Consider the following 17,657-nt stretch of genomic DNA (forward strand, 5'->3'; position numbering starts at 1 on the left):
TATATCACAAGTGATGCATCAGCTGAGGAGGGAGACTTCATTTTTTCCAATGAGATATTGCACTGTGAGGACTGAGACAATGGAATACCTCCATAACATCTTGAGGAAAGACCTCAAGAATCCCTCACATAAGAGTAAAAAAAGTACATGTATCATACTGTAAGATGATTGCCTGGAAAACCCCTCAGTCAATTCCTGACACTGGATTTATGAATGCAAGCTGGTTGCAAGAAAATCACTTATGGCCTAAAACAATTGGAGCAATGGGCCTAAAATAGATTATATGATGAGACTAAAATATATTATATTTATTATTTTATTTGTATCCCAAAATAAGATGCTTTCCCATGAAAATACAAGATGCCAAGTTGAAAAGAGGGTAATAGGAGTAATGGTGAAGAATGAACATGTGCAATAAAAATGTGTATGCACTAGCTTGGGAGATAATTCAACAGCAAACTGTTCTGCCAACTGGAAAAGTTCACTCTGGAGAAGATTCAAATTTCAAACCCTGAAAGGCTTGTCTATGTTGTGCCACAAGATGATTAGTACCCATGAAAGAGTGCCAGCCACACTGTTTTGTTTTTAAAATAAGACCAGCTGCAGACAGATTCATGGAATGAGTCTCTCTTCATCTTGTCTTTCACACTACAGGCAATGTGCCACCATAGAAGGAATCTGAAAGAGGAAACAGCCATAAGTGTCAGGAGAACAACAAGAAATGCAGCTTCAGATTACACAGCGGTAATAAAAATGCCTTGTTTCAGAGTGTGCCTAGTCCACCGCAGTGAAGATAACAGTGCTAGAAGAGAAACGTTCAAATGAAGTTGTTGCTGCAAAAAAGCCAAATGACTTCTGTCAGCACATGCACGAAGACCTATTTTTAGGATTTCAGATTCAAGGTGGACAAAATGAAGCAGGGAGGCAACAACTTGTAGCTCATGGTGAATAGCAGTCATTTCAATGGCTAACATTCAAACAGCTACTTTAGTGCATCTAAGAACTCCAAAATGTACTTAATCAAAGATTGTGAATATTTCTTCTAGTGCAACAACATGGGAGACTTGATGTGTGAGCACTGGAAGATATTCCCCTCAGGGGATGGAACCGCTCTGGGAAGAGCAGAAGGTTTCAAGTTCCCTCCCTGGCTTCTCCAAGATAGGGCTGAGAGAGATTCCTGCCTGCAACCTTGGAGAAGCTGCTGCCAGTCTGTGAAGACAATACTGAGCTAGATAGACCAATGGTCTGACTCAGTATATGGCAGCTTCCAATATTCCTATGTAACAAGGCCACCTAGGATTCCATGATTCCAAGAGCTCATACATGCTATGCAGCAGGGTTCCCAAATGTTTTTAACAAGTGTACCCCTTCTGTCACAAACCTTCAACTCAGGTACCCTACAGAGATACCTACAGAGTGCAAGCAAGTGCACATGCACACAAATTTAGATGTTACAGTTTTATGGGACAAGCTACTACCGGTCACTGGCTTACTTCCAGACTAGTTTACTCATAAGTACTTAACAGGACAAGTTTACTTGTCCTATTAATTTTCATGGGAGTAAAGTAAAGTGTGCCTTTGAATCAGTGTCGACTCCTCGTGACCATAGAGCCCTGTGGTTGTCTTTGGTAGAATACAGGAGGGGTTTCCCATTTATTTATTTATTGTTGCATTTATATACCGCCTTTCGTTAAAAGACTTTTTACAAAAGTTAAAACATACAATAAAAGACAATAAAAATATTAAGCTAAAAAAATATATAAAAACAGACCAAATTTAAAATCTATAAAATACTAGCATAAAAACAATACAACAGGTAAAAACACACAGAAGCAGCAGTAAAAACGATTATGTAAAAGCCTGGATAAAAAGCCAAGTTTCAACAAGCTTTCTAAAAGCTGTGATGGAGTCCAAGGAGCGAATGGCCACTGGGAGAGCATTCCAGAGTCTGGGGGCAGCAACAGAGAAGGCCCTGTCCCGTGTGCACGACAGCCGGGCCTCTCTCATTGTTGGCACCCGGAGCAGGGCCCCCTCAGATGTCAAGCAGGCAGCAACCCTTGTGAACAGGCGGTCCCTCAAATACCCCAGGCCCAAACCATTAAGGGCTTTAAAGGTCAAAACCAGCACCTTGAACTGGACCCGGAAATGAACCAGCAGCCAGTGCAACTCTTTCAGAATGGGTGTGATGTGCTCCCAACGGGCAGCTCTGGATAAAACCCTAGCTGCCGCGTTTTGCACTAGCTGCAGTTTCCGGATATTCTTCAAGGGCAGCCCCACGTAGAGCGCGTTACAGTAATCCAGCCGCGATGTGACTAAGGCATGGGTAACCGTGGCCAGATCTGCCTTCTCGGGAAAGGGACGCAGCTGGTGTACTAGCTGAAGCCGTGCAAAGGCACCCCGGCCACTGCCTCCACCTGAGCCTCCAAAAGCTGAGCTGGGTCCAGTAGTGCCCCCAAGCTGCGTACTTGCTTCTTCAAGGGGAGTGCAACCCCCATCCAGAACCATTGACATCTCCCGCACAGTCTGAGATGATGCCTTTCAGCATCTTCCTATATTGCTGCTGCCCGATATAGTGTTCCCCATAATCTGGGAAACATACCAGTAGGGATTCGAACTGGCAACCTCTGGCTTGCTAGTCAAGTCATTTCCCCGCTGCACCATTAGGTGCCTTTTCATGGGAGTACTCAGTGCTAATTTTCTGAAGCCTGTCAGCCAGGTGGAGGGGAAGGGTTCTCTGAGGTTTACTACATAGCCAGCCATTCAGGAGCAGAGGAGGAGGGTCTTTACCCTTCTCCCTCCCCTTCTGCAGCGGATACGTTGTTGAGGATGTGCCAGCTCCAAACTGTCAGGGCAGACACCCAACATTAATTGTGCAGCAATCTCACTGGCTATAGCATAGCACCAAGTCTATCCAGGGCAAATACCCATGAGACTTTATGGAGAAGGAAGGCTGAACACATTAACACCGGCGAGCCTTTACTGAAAACACCTAGCTACCAAGGGCTGGGTCACACACACACACATTCAGCACTCAGTGGCTACAGCTGCAAGTAGTGCTTTGCATGTGCCCTGCAATATATCACCACTTCTAAGAATTTCAGGTTTCTTTTTTCTCCCCCACCCCAGCAACAGATGCAAAGGTGGGCCTGCATGTGGGTGATGCCAGGTGAAATCTCAAAAGCCAAAAGGGGTGGCTGAATAGTAATTAGGTAATGACCTATTAGGTAAGCCTAGTAATTAGGTAATTGAGGGGCAGGATTTAGTGCTCCTTGCCTCTCCCCATGACTAACAAAGAGATATTAAATTATGCTAAAAATATATGGACATTTGCTTGAAATAAATTATATATACAGGGTGCAGAATTCAGATTTCTTTGAAGAATTTAAATCAACTTGCCACAGAAATTTTTGACAGAGAATATAGCCAGCCCTAAACAGAGAAGAATGGAAATTTCTAGTCTGTATTATCTGGAAACCTTGTACTATATGAAGGGAAATGCATTACTCTCATATTGCATGGGTATACACACAGACCTGACACATGTAAGTTTTCTGATATATCCTAAACAGAAAAGTATTTATGTATTTTGCAATCCCTCACAAGAGGCTACGTAATTTCCCCCCAACATGGAGAATAACTTCAGTGTCAGAAAATATAACAAAGTATCCTGTCTGTCAAAGTATGCAAAACAAGTGCCAAAATCAGAAGCAATAGAGCTAAACTGAAAAGGGCCACATAAATGTAGACAATTGTCAAGAATGGTTAAAGATGTGCAGTATCAGATATGAATTTGAGAAAAAGACAAGAATCCAGAAACTGTTCAGGTCTGCATATCACAAAAATTAAAGTGTATGTGTGGGAGGAGAACAGAGACACAGTTTGCAGAAATGGTCAGAGTTAGTTCCCAATTCAACTTAGCCAAAATGTATTCACAGAAGAAGAGTAGGAGGTTTATTTTTTAAAGATCATATACTACCCTATCTGCAGTTTGTGTCACTGCATGGCAGACAAGGAACTAAGAGAAATTAATGCACCCTAAAAACCCAGACTGTCTGTAACACTTGATTCTATTGGAGACTACTGAGTCTCCATTACATCCTGGAAGTATTAGCTTCATAATATTATCATTTTGCCCTGACAATTAACTTCACTAACACAGTAGCTCTAGAGGCTGCCAAGTCATTCCTGGAAGAACTGCTGGGGATGAAACACAAATATACATATGCTAACAGAACTGAGATGTAACATTAATTTCTGCCAAGAAGTGCCATGATTCAAGGAGTTTCAAATATTAACACCATCCATGCCAAAGAGCAAGTATATTAAAACTTAGAATTATATTTTTCCTACTGTAGCTGTGCTAGCTGGTCTCTCATCCACCCCATGATACATATAAGATGCTTTTAAGATACTGTAATGCCCTTTCACTGAAATACTGGGACTGTGTTTCTGAAGTGGCCAGTTGCCAAAGTCTGCATCTTCATAGACTTGCTTTCAGGATTATTTTTGATACATTTATCATGAAAGAAAGGCAAAATTTGAATAAACTGTGTATCTTCTTTTTAAAAAATTAATGTAACCAATGCTGATGCTACTTCATCTATTTTCGTACTACAGCTGGTGAACACTTGTTGAGGGATAGAACAAAGTCATTTTAATATATTTTAGTATTGGGATGCATTGAGATTAAAACTGTTATAAGGTTAAATAAAGGTCACATGGATTGAATTACAAAGGCAGAATATAACAAAAGATTTGGTTGTGTACGAAGCCAGGAAAGACCTCTGAGATAGAGCCAGGAAGTTTTTCACACCCATCTTTTAGTTCACATCTCCTCCGGAATGGAGGTGTGCATTCACATATTGACCAAATCTACCCCAAAGTCCCTGTGAGCTTTCGGAGCATTTTACACACAATTCAAGTTTTTTTATTGTGTTAGTGTGTAGCCTGATTTATATCCGGGATTAACAAATCCACTTTTTGCATCGGTTTTTTTGGGGGGGAAACTTCAAACTCACAACAAAGCCTCACAGAAAACCTGCAGTAAACCCTGCTGTCTGGGAAAGCTCCAGGTAATCTCAGCCTTGGGAACAATCTGAAGAATAGAGTAACCCATTTAAAAAGGACGTCCTCTGCCTAGGATTGGGGATGACTCCAAGCTTATATTACAAATTGGTATTTTCACAGGAAGCAGATATACAATCTCACCCGGGTTTCCTGCTCAAATGTTGCACCATTCACAGAAGCAGTTATTTGCATATCTGGGCTTTCAGGAGTATTACCAAAACTAAATTGGAGCATCATAGAAGTTTTATCCTTTTAAATAGCCAGGTGGAGAGAAAAGGGATCTGTTTGCTGGCAGAAAGTAGGATCAAGAATACTGAAGTGATCCAGAGAGTAGAGGCCCCTTCACAGGTTTTGCAGCTGGGAGTGCATGTTGGACATTGCATGGTCAGTTCGTGGAATTATGAGGCAGTTCTTAACCCATGCTAACTAAGCAAAGAGGCATCTTTCAAAGTGGTGATTCTCTTATATTTAGCAGGGGGAGAGCAACTGGCCCTATCCAACCCCAACACAGCATCCCTCCAGTGGCTGTTGCTGGTATCTGCCTTATGTTTCTTTTCAGATTGTGAGCCCCTTGGGGACAGGGGACCATCTTATTGTTGTATTATTTATTTTTCTATGTAAACCGCTTTGAGAACTTTGGTTGACAAGCAGTATATAAATATTGTAGTAGTAGTAGTAGTAGTTCTGGCTCCCTGGCACATTTGCCTATATGATACACATGACTGGAAACACACATTTGTTATTTGCACATATTGCAATCTTATACATCCACATAAAAAACAAAGTAACAGGCCAAGGCAGAATATTGAAACCATCAGTCCTGGCAAATACCCAAGGCCCAGTGCTGCTATCACTTCCCTTCACCACCCCCATTCCTTGACTTTTCTTGGCCGAGAGGCTGGAAAGTGCATGCAATTCAATTTTCCAATGCCTAACCCACATGCAGCATCGTTCCCCAGAGCAATACCATGCTGGGGAGCTTTGGGAGTGAAAATGGTGCCTGATTTTGCCACCGTCATGCCTTCTTAATCTTCTACTGCCACTTTTCCTTTTGCCATTTGCTGTGGCAGTGATGAGGATGATGACTACAACCAGGAAGAGAAGTGAAAGCACTGATGGCAGGTTGAAGTGGAGAACCAGTGCTGCTGTTTAAGATCCCCCAGTCCTTGGCCCTGGTGTAGCACAAGAAGTACGTGGTAAGTTGGGGCTGGGCACTGGTATTTAAATGGCACAAGGCCACTAGCCTGCTTAGAAACACTAAGCAAACACTGCAAACACTGTGTCACTCCAGAGTGACATACTGTGCTAGGGCCAGGCAACCTGTGATTGCTGTCACTCCTTCTCATCCTCCTTGTGCTGCCACCATTGCTGCCTTCACCACATGCTGGCAAGTCCAGAGCCTTAACCAGTATAGGCTGGGCCATCTAGGCCAGTTTGTGCAGGGCTATCTCAAATCTGGAGCCAGGGCTGGAAACAACAGTAAAGGAAGAAAAACATGCAGCTTTTTTCTCCTTTTCTTCCTATAGCTATGGTGTAGATGGTGTACATAAGATTTCCAATTCACAAAATGTATATTCCAACACCCCCTACCCCCAACACAATATCAGCGTAATGCTGGTTGCTTGTAACCTGCTCAGACAAAAATGTGCACAGGTCCTGTCCTGGCTGTACACAAGGGAGGCAAAGGCAAGCTCAGGACCATGGAGAGATCCAAGGGAGCAAGTTCACTGAATGGTGCTCAGAAGCAGGCTTAAGTACTTAAGTACTTCTAAACCCAGATTACCACTGCACTTCCCCACCTCCACCAAGGCTCCACCTCCTTACCTAGATAAGAGAAACTTAAAGAAGCAGCTTTCTGGAGTCCAGCACTCCTCCTTCACGCTACCTACTCTTGCTGAGCTTGTTGCTGGTGCTGGCATGCAGACAGCAGGGGGGCATGATGGCATAAGTGAGGCAAACTCTGTCGTGGGACTGGATTGCAAGGGTGGTGCCCTAGAGATCTTAGGACCCAGGGAGCTTCCTCAGGGGACCCCAGCCCAGGAAATCCCGGGTTCCAGTCTGGTAGCATGCTCTAGGAACGAGACTAGTGCTGGTCCTACTTCCTCAGTGTCAGATTCCAAGTCACTATTGGGCCATGACATCACAATGCTTTAATAATATGTTCAGGCTCAGTTAAGTATTTGGGCATTTTAGTAGGAGAGTCTGCACAGAAGAATCCTGTGTTTTGCATGGTAAGAGATGCTTATTGGAAAAAGGTGGAGTGTGCCATCGAGTCAGTGTTGACTCCTGGCAACCACAGAACCCTGTGGTTTTTCTTTGGTAGAATACAGGTTTTTCTTTGGTAGAATACATAGTATGAGATGATGCCTTTCAGCATCTTCCTATATCGCTGCTGCCCGATATAGGTGGGGATTCAAACAGCAACCTCTGGCTTGCTAGTCAAGCCATTTCCCCACTGCACCATTAGGTGGCTTCTGCTTATTGAATACTGAGGGCTAAATGCAAGGAACCAGGTCTGTGCCATTGTTTCACATTTACAACAGTCTGAAAAATCATAGGACAGGCTATTAATAGCCTGAACAGATGTTCAAAATATAGCTAGGGCTTCTGTTTAGCACAGAGTCAATGTGACAAGATACTAAAATCTATTAAAACAATGGATGAATTAAAGAATAATGTAGAACAATAAACCATCAAGAAAAAATGAGAAAGATCATAAAATTTGATCAGAACGTTAATATATTTTTATTACTGCCTAGCAGCAGACAATTTAAACCTGCACAACAATATGCAAGTTCAGCACCACAAGGGTCTAGATGGTTGCAGACATCCCAATATTTATAGCAAAAGAAAATGAACCTGACTACACAAGATCTTCTTTTCTTTATTCCTTACATTTATATTAACCTGTAATTGGAAATTCAAAGATGACTCCACACAAGCCCCTTATAATTACAGGTGACTCTTACCATCTATGGATATTTCAAATAATAAGGAAACACACCTGATTAAAAAGGCATAGAGAACAATTTGCTGCAGCGGGTTCCTGCACTGAGCAGGGGCTTGGAATAGAAAATCTCCAAGGTCCCTTCTAATGCTATGATTTCATTAACTACTCAAATATACTAACTTACAACACAGCAGATAGTTTATGAGGTGCACTTTAATGCGCACGATGGAAAGCAGCACAGGTACTACCTTTTACAATTTTCTGATATCAGGTTACATTAATCTAACCATAACAGATTACAAGTATCCCATGCCCTTTCTCAATTGTAGATGCACATGCAAGTGTGCTCATGCATGTGTTTACTACCCCCTATGTCCAATTAGGCCTCCAAGTTCAGGTCCATTTTAGAGTATTCTCTTGGAAAAATTTTTAAAGTGATATGCAGAACATTCTAAAAGTGTCTCACCCCAAGGTCAATATGATTTGCTAAAAATATCTGGTGTGATCTAGCCAACAAGAAACACTCTCAATGGTTATCAGTGACTTCAGCGATTTCCACTGATTTCAGTGTGAATTAAGCACATTTAACATTCTTACACTGAAATCAATGTAACTTAAGTGTTTCATACTGGCTAGAGCATGTCAATTGTGTTTTATATACCTATTCCAATACTTCTGCTGAACATTATGCAGAAGTGGGCTGGCTAGTGTCAACATTAAATTAAATTTAATTAATTAATTAATTAATTAATTAAATTTGTATAATAAATACTTCCATCTTTGGACATTTCACAGCAACATAAACAAATTAAAACAGAAATTAAAACCTTTTAAAACATAAGTCTTGTTAAAAAGCTTGGATGGATAAATGTGTCTTTAAAGACTTTTTAAAAATTGCCAGAGATAGGGAGGCTCTTATTTCAGCAGGGAGCGCATTTCAAAATCTTGGGGCGGCAACAGAGAAGGCCCGTCCCTGTGTTTAACCCTACAGAATCTCATGTACTCTGTATAGCTTTCCTTCCTTCCTTCCTCTCTCTACAAGTCTGATTTTTAAAAATGATTTCAAAATTATTTGTATCCACAAGAATGTTTAAAATTATGTTTCACAATACATGAAAACATTGAAGATAGCAAGTCTCTCATTGTGGGCCAAATGTAAAAAATACTAAAGCATGAAGTACATACCCACAAAGTGGTTTGTGTTAATTTACTCTTTGTGTTTTAAAGCCCTATATATGTCTGAAAATTTTAAAACATCACAGGCAAGCAGCGTAACTAAATACATGAGGTCAATGACTGTGATTCAACTCTTCCACTGATCTTAACTAAAGACTTAAAAAGGAGCCAAGGAAAGTAATGGGGAAATTGTATTTGTCTGACCTTGTGGCAGATCTGTTAAAGCTATGAGCAACTTGACAGGTAACATCTGGGTTTACTGACGATGGGAATTTGGAAGATTGCCATGCCCTTAACTCTTCTATTATAAACCAGTCTTCTAGTGACTGCTTTTTAAAAAAAACTCTCAAAGAAGTTCCAGGAGGTCCAAACATAAGTAGTCTTATGAAAAACTTTCACTGTCCTCCTGTCTGTGTTTGGTGTCATCAGGTGGTTTTAATGGCTATATACAACATGTTAGCGCTGTTCAGGAATCTAAACTGTTGAAGAACTGCATACTGCTTGATTTGTTTGCATCATTTCCATGTTCCCTTAGAAAACATGGGCGGGTTGTGTGTTTTTTTAGTGCTCTAAACTAGAAGCATTATGAAGGGAGTAATATCACACTCTGAAGTAGCGGGAAAGCCAGCACAGACTGTGTGAAAAACTAACTGTTAAATCTCTTTGCATTAAAACAAATCCTACTGCATCTGTGACCTCTCCATTTCCCCCCTCAAACAAAACTTTGACACCTTTAAAATAGCACATGCATAGGAGTTAATTATTAGCCTGCAGTACTGAGTAGAACTGAACTAAGATCTTGACTTCTCGGACTTCTGTGAGCAACATTAGCTGAAAGAGCTAATAAACTATTTTGGTAATTAGTCTAGTTCAACTTTAAGTAGTAGCATGCGTATATGGGTGTTCAGCCAAGGTGGGAAGTGACCGTCATTGCCTTTCCCAATACTGTTCTCCCCTTAGGCAGGGCCTCCTATCCATATGACACTAGGACCAGGTTGAATGCTTTCTTGGAGACTGAGAAAAGGCATCTCCTATTATTTCCCCCCAAGGTGAACATTACTTCATAGAAGTACAGAAAATCTTATCACACAGACCTTGAAATTCATGTCCTAAGCCTCTGATTCCATTTGGCTTTAGGAAGTTGTTTCCCAGGACAGCTTATGTTATAGCAAAAATAATATGCATTAGGAAGTACCAAAGGAGGAACATGTAAAAATTTTACTTCAGTGTTCAACTATGCAACAAATAACACTCGATAAAAGCAGTTTCCCAAATAGGCAAAGGCCTGGCATAACGAGCTAGTATAGTTTAACCAAACTGAGCATAAGCATATTTTGCACATGTCTTCTGGTCAAAACTGACCTTCCACACACCGCAAGAAAACCACAAGAAAATTTTGGTTTTGTTTTAATGTAAATTGCTCTGAACCATTTTTGGAAGGGCAGTATAGAAATCAAATAAGTAAGTAAGTAAGTAAATAAGAGCCACTGTTGCCTATTAACAGCTTATGAATCTGTGACATCATTACCCCAAATAACTGGTTAGCGTCCATCATCTAGGAAGTATATGAACAAGTGTTCAGGTTCTTTTGATTTATAAGTATAAAACCATACAATAATCAACACAAAGATTAACATTCTAAATTTCTGCACTGTTATGCTGTGTGTAACAAAGACCAATTTTCCAAGAACTTTTTTCTTGAATGTCTATTTTCCTTTAGGGAAATATAATTAGGTTCACCATAGGTGTTCTGTCTTATGTCTTACCACTTCTCCAGTTTGGGTGCTCTAGGTGTTTCCAGTTATTTGTAATTACCTTTCTGGATGCAGTTACGTACATTATTGATCAGCCTCATATCATACTATTCCACTAGTCAAACAAGATAATTCAGAATAGTTACTGCACACCAGTAAAACTAATGGGTGCTTTAACTAGAGGTATAGTCTATCCAGTCATTTCTTCAAATACAAAGCAAAAATAAATTTAAAAAGTTCCAGAAATCCACCATAACTGGGTTAGTACCAAATAATATACAGAAAATCTGTGCTTAGAGTTCCAAGATCATCACTTTTGAAACAGTACTAATATTAAAAACCAGGGTTTCGCATGTACACCATTTTAGAACACTTGAAAGGTAGCCACATAGGCCAGAATTAAATGTCAAGTTAAAGCACCCATTAGTTCAAGGAAAAATATTTTGATTCATGTTGTAATGAGTTATTGTGGTGAAAGTGTACAAAGCACAGCAATATCTGCATTCTAATGGTTCAAATTAAAGGGTGAAGCAAAAAACGTGTAATAACTATTGTTAATGGAACTACACCGGGGCGATTGGCAAACACCCCTAAATGTGTTTGGGCTTGTGTGGGTGAATTAGCGAGCTAGAGTGGAGCAGTCCCACATCGGAATAATATTTGTGTAAAGTTCTGGTCCCAGGGAAATGAACTGACAGAGAGGTTGAAGTCCAAAATCAAGAAAGGTTTTATTTGAGGGTTTAAGCAGAATAAGACAGTTAATTAAAGTAGTAAATTATTACTACTAAAAATACATTACAAAGATTAATCAGATATTTGCAAAGAGGCAATTTAGCCTGGTGTCCAAATTAAATGACTTCCAGGTTGGCTAGAGAAAAGAAGACTTCAAAGAAACAAGTTTTTGGATTTTAGAAAGAACAGGGATAGAAAGAGCCCAGTGGGGCGCAGTGATTATCATACAACTTTGCTTGGATTTACCCCTGCTGCTTGAACCCTGAACTGCAGTCATTTCTCCGCTGCTGCCTCCCTTTTCCATCCCTGAGGAAAGTGGTCCTTTGGTTATACCTGAGCCACAAGGGTTCAATCGCCCTTAAACGGCCTTCCGTATAGGGGTGATTGAACCCTTGTGGCTCAGGCACAACCAAAGGACCCCTTTCCTCAGGGATGGAACAGGGAGGCAGCAGCGGAGAAATGACTGCAGTTTGGGGTTTAAGCAGCAGGGGTAAATCCAAAAGGTGTCGGTTCTCATGTAGCCAGCTCTTATAGCAGTGAGGCATGTTGGGTAGATTGGGCCAGTAAGCAAGGCTGATCTGGAAGCTGAGAGTGGGAATGGTGCAAAGAGCAACACACAGCCTGGTGTTATGGCTAGTGTTAGGGCCAATCGCCCAGACAGTGCGTGACTCCATGATAGAGGGACCAAATGAAGCACACTGGCTCAAGATCCTAGGGCCAGTTATAGGCCCAAATGTACTGTGAGGCAAAATAGCAGCCACTCCTCCTTCCTGAGGAGGGAAATTCTGGTGGATCTCAAAAGGATTGATTGTCTTTGTTTGCTGTGCTTGAGTAAAATACAAGGGCATGAATAGTTAAGAATAACCTGTATGTAAATGGACTGAATGGATGTGCAAGGATGGTATCCGTCAGGTCAGAAGGACCTGGTAAACCAATCAGTAATTTTAATGAGCACATCTCCTGAGTTCCTATTGCCCACTTAGCTCTTTTGTGATGGGGAAGGGAGTAGTGTTCACAGTGCCTCATCTGCTTTCCTGCTGAGGTGATTAGTGTTAGCTTGTTTGAGGCAAACGCAGGGCGGGGGGGGGGGGTAGTAAAGGCAAATGGAGCTGCAACTGTGAGCCAGCAGAAGGGGGTGAGTGACAGTGCTGGGGCGGGACTTCATTCTCGTTTTCAGCACTCCCAAGTGGTACTCACGGTTACATCAATAACATCTGAAGAGACTGTTACATTCCTTAATTCTGTGACATATGAAATACTATGTTAACTTTGATATGACCTATGAAGTCTTAACAATCAAGAACTTCAGTCTTTTACTAATGCCAACTATACTAAACTTCTTTTAAAAATATTTGTAAGATATTCCCCTCAGGGGATGGTGCCACTCTGGGAAGAGCATCTTCATGCTTGCCCACAGAAGGTTCCAGATTCCCTCCCTGGCATCTCCAAGATAGGGCTGAGAGAGACTCCTGCCTGCAACTTTGGAGAAGTTGCTGCCAGTCTGTGCAGACAATACTGAGCTAGATGGTCCAATGGGCTGACTCAGTATATGGCAGCTTCCTATTTTCCTATGTTCCTAAATATTTTAAATAAATAAGTAATGGCAAACTGAGTCAGTGGCTGGCAGGAAGGGGGCAAGTGCTAGGGCGGGACTTCCTCCCCACTTTTGGCACTCCAAGTGGTACTTACAATTACATCAGTAACATCTGAAGAGGCTCGCATAACACAACAAACTCAACCAGCATCAGTGCACAAACTGTAAACACTTCTTCTCTTTAAGATCACAATGAAGAAAGTTTATGACATCTTTAACGCTAACCTGTTCCAAATTGTTCAGTCTAATTTAAAAAAACTGCCACTAATGATTCCCGTCTGCTTGTCAGCAAAACTATGTCAGAAAAACTCACTGAATATCATCTTGTCTAATTAGAAATTTCGTAAAATTATTTTTTACGAAATGATTCTCTCTCTCAATAGAGAATGCACTTTTCTGCAGCTGCTCCTGCAGAAGTCAGAAAGCAACTGAGGAGGAAGGGGGTCACTCCACTGTCTCTTCATTAGGTGGCATGAATGGGGGCAGAACTTCCTCATATACAGAGCTTTCTAGAAAGTTCCATCTAGGTAAATGCACATGTGTATGATTGCACAGACCACTACTAACAAAAACACAAATTTCAGGTATGGAATCCCATTTCCACCCCCATGCTCAAGGAACCAGTGCTAAGGATTCACTTTTTTGGGAGAAGAAACAGCTAAGTAAGCAATGATTTTTGAGGGGTTATAATTTCAAAAGTGAATTCTAAAATCTTATTTAAAAGATTACCAACTTCCAGAGCTAGCTGAATGTGCACATGGCATAATTTTACTTAATAAGCCTTCTAGGAAAGTTTATTTGATAAATCTAGGCTTTTTGCCCTAATACTAGAGTACCATAACTTTAAAATCCAGTTGTTTTGATATTATCTAGAATTATGTTGAATAATGATGCACCAAATCAAAAGTCATCTGCTGATAACTTTTAGGCCGAATGGGGAGTGAAACCCAGTTTCCTTTTTCACCGGCTCTTCTTCCCTTTTTCACTATCACTACCGATAGTCCTCCAGTGGCAATTTATGTTCCCCAGAATGCCACTGGGAACATGCTTGGGGTGGGGGGGATTAGTTCCCCCAGGCACTGGTTGTCAGACATGCTGCTGCACTTCATCCTCCTTTGCTTTATTTTGCTATCCTTTGCTTTACTTTGCTTTATTTTGCAACTTCCCCCACAAAATTACCAACATGCACCCCCACCCTGCCATTTCACTACCTGAAAATGAAGAGGGCATTTCAGACTATCAATAGCTTTGGGCTATGAAGCTCTTCTGCTTTCATTTCTTCCATTCCTACAGTATAAATGTGTGTAACTTTCCTAACATTCTATCATTTCAGCTGACTTAGTTGTCACTGCTTACAGCCATTACATTCAGTGCATAGGTACAGGTGAAACTCGAAAAATTAGAATATTGTGCAAAAGTTCATTAATTTCAGTAATGCAAATTAAAAGGTGAAACTGATATATGAGATAGACGCATTACATGCAAAGCGAGATATGTCAAGCCTTAATTTGTTATAATTGTGATGATCATGGCATACAGCTCATGAGAACCCCAAATCCACAACCCAGAAAATTAGAATATTGTGAAAAGGTTCAACAGTCTAGGCTCCAGGTGTCCCACTCCAATCAGCTAATCAATCCATAACACCTGCAAAGGGTTCCTGAGCCTTTAAATTGTCTCTCAGTCTGGTTCATTAGGAATCACAGTCATGGGAAAGACTGCTGACTTGACAGTTGTGCAGAAAACCATCATTGACACCCTCCATAAGGAGGGAAAGCCTCAAAAGGTAATTGCAAAAGAAGTTGGATGTTCCCAAAGTGCTGTATCAAAGCACATTAATAGAAAGTTATGTGGAAGGGAAAAGTGTGGAAGAAAAAGGTGCACAAGCAGCAGGGATGACCGCAGCCTGGAGAGGATTGTCAGGAAAAGGCCATTCAAAAGTGTTGGGGACTTTCACAAGGAGTGGACTGAGGCTGGAGTTAGTGCATCAAGAGCCACCACACACAGACGGATCCTGGACATGGGCTTCAAATGTCGTATTCCTCTTGTCAAGCCGCTCCTGAACAACAAACAACGTCAGAAGCGTCTTACCTGGGCTCAAGAAAAAAAGAACTGGTCTGTTGCTCAGTGGTCCAAAGTCCTCTTTTCTGATGAGAGCAACTTTTTGCAGAGTCTGGAGGAAGAATGGAGAGGCACACAATGCAAGATGCTTGAAGTCCAGTGTGAAGTTTCCACAGTCTGTGTTGATTTGGGGAGCCATGTCATCTGCTGGTGTTGGTCCACTGTGCTTCATTAAGTCCAGGGTCAATGCAGCCGTCTATCAGGAGATTTTGGAGCACTTCATGCTTCCTTCTGCAGACAAGCTGTATGGGGATGCTGACTTCATTTTCCAGCAGGACTTGGCACTTGCCCACACTGCCAAAAGTACCAAAACCTGGTTCAATGACCATGGTACTGTGCTTGATTGGCCAGCAAACTCGCCTGACCTGAACCCCACAGAGAATCTATGGGGCATTGCCAAGAGAAGGATGAGAGACATGAGACCAAACAATGCAGAAGAGCTGAAGGCCGCTATTGAAGCATCCTGGTCTTCCATAACACCTCAGCAGTGCCACAGGCTGATAGCATCCATGCCACGCCGCATTGAGGCAGTAATTGCTGCAAAAGGGGCCCAAACCAAGTACTGAATACATATGCATGCTTATACTTTTCAGAGGTCCGATATTGTTCTATTTACAATCCTTGTTTTATTGGTTTCATGTAATATTCTAATTTTCTGGGATTGTGGATTTGGGGTTCTCATGAGCTGTACGCCATGATCATCACAATTATAACAAATTAAGGCTTGACTTATCTCGCTTTGCATGTAATGCGTCTATCTCATATATCAGTTTCACCTTTTAATTTGCATTACTGAAATTAATGAACTTTTGCACGATATTCTAATTTTTTGAGTTTCACCTGTATATATGTTGGTTGCAATAAGTTAATTCTGAAAGTTATTTTTAAGGGTTTAATGCCAAAACAATTAGAATGTTTTTGGGAACTGAATGCTATATCTACATTAAAAAGTGCAAGGAATAAGCAGCAGAGTTATGCTTCCAAATACTTTACAGACAATTTATACAATGGACAGATAGAGAGGCAAACATACAGAGTATGACTATCCATACTGGATCTCTTAAGGAAAGAAATGGTACAGCCAAAGCCAAAGTATCATTTCCTCTAACAAAATCCCTGGAATTCTACCCAAATTACAATCATATTTTTCCCATTTTCCAAGTTTTCCCTCTAATCAAAATATCCTTTTATAACAGTAAATAAAATGTAAGTGTTTGTTCTGTGCTTCAAAGAAAACTGTTGCAATGATTTGTGAATACATTGACATTTACATCTTGCCAAGAAAAGATTTACCACTGCATTGCCAAGCCGTTGGGGGGGGGGGGAGTGCAATGTTGCAGGGTTAATGCGCACTGAGAGGTGCGAAACAGTTCAGAATAACAGACTCTACAAAAGGGAAGGACAATTGCATATTTTAAGCAATAAAGTTACATCACGAAAAGTGCCAACATATCCGGCTCCCTAAGAACTGCACCATTAACAGACTCGTGATGAAGATTTTGTAGAAACTCTTCTGTGACTGATGGATGCTTTACAGGTAGCCAATCGGTTTGGATTTCAATGAGTTCTGTGGATTTCCATATCCAGTTGTTATTTGGAAGGAATCAAATTAACCAGGATTTTCAAATTGATATATTGTGACTCTGTACCATGATTATTCTTATCACCCTGCATTAGTTCCTTTATACTGCACACATTCATTTGGATTTCACTTATATACTAATATATTGTCTTTGCTGATGAGTTCTTTCCCTACCTTTTGGGGCTTTTCATTCAAACTGCTCTCAGACCCTTACATGGCTTCAAGTGAACAAGCCCTATATACCCTAAATAGCCAATCAAACTAGTTATGAAAGCAGAATGCCAGCAGAGGCAGGGGTTCTTTCTAGTGTACTGCAGAGTGTTGCATGTATGACTATCTGCCTGAGGGGCAAAAGACCTGGGTGTGCGCTCTGTGCAAAGAGCTCCTGGCTTTAAGGGAACACGTTCTCTCAAACCCAAAGTGGCTGACCTGGAGTAGCTCAGGGAGAAAGAGAGGTGGGTGGATGAGACCCTCAGGGATGTGATAGAGGCATCCCACTCCCAGGCTGGCAGCGCTTCTGCTGTCACAGAGAGTGAAAGTCTTAGGGAAGGAGGATATCGGTCTGAGGAAAAGGGGAACACTCCCTTAGCAGGGACCCCTTCCTTGGGTGATGCGTCCATATCCTATCGCACAGAGGATGCTCCTCCAGGGGGTGGGAGCCTCCTAGTAGTGGGTGATTAG

General features: G+C 41.3%; 1 protein-coding gene and 1 long non-coding RNA gene across 3 annotated transcripts in view; both read right to left on the reverse strand.

Moving 5' to 3' along the window:
* Positions 1–17,657, reverse strand: part of ARL15 (ADP ribosylation factor like GTPase 15) — a 232,166-nt gene that overhangs the window by 10,129 nt on the left and 204,380 nt on the right. The window lies entirely within an intron of this gene.
* LOC128344807 (uncharacterized) overlaps positions 333–17,657 on the reverse strand; it is a 50,001-nt gene continuing 32,676 nt past the window's right edge. Inside the window, exon 3 of the long non-coding RNA XR_008316065.1 lies at positions 333–678. This is a non-coding gene — a long non-coding RNA (uncharacterized LOC128344807). The remainder of the gene's footprint in view (positions 679–17,657) is intronic.

This window comes from Hemicordylus capensis, chromosome 2 (assembly GCF_027244095.1).
Source record: "Hemicordylus capensis ecotype Gifberg chromosome 2, rHemCap1.1.pri, whole genome shotgun sequence".
Lineage (NCBI taxonomy): Eukaryota > Metazoa > Chordata > Lepidosauria > Squamata > Cordylidae > Hemicordylus > Hemicordylus capensis.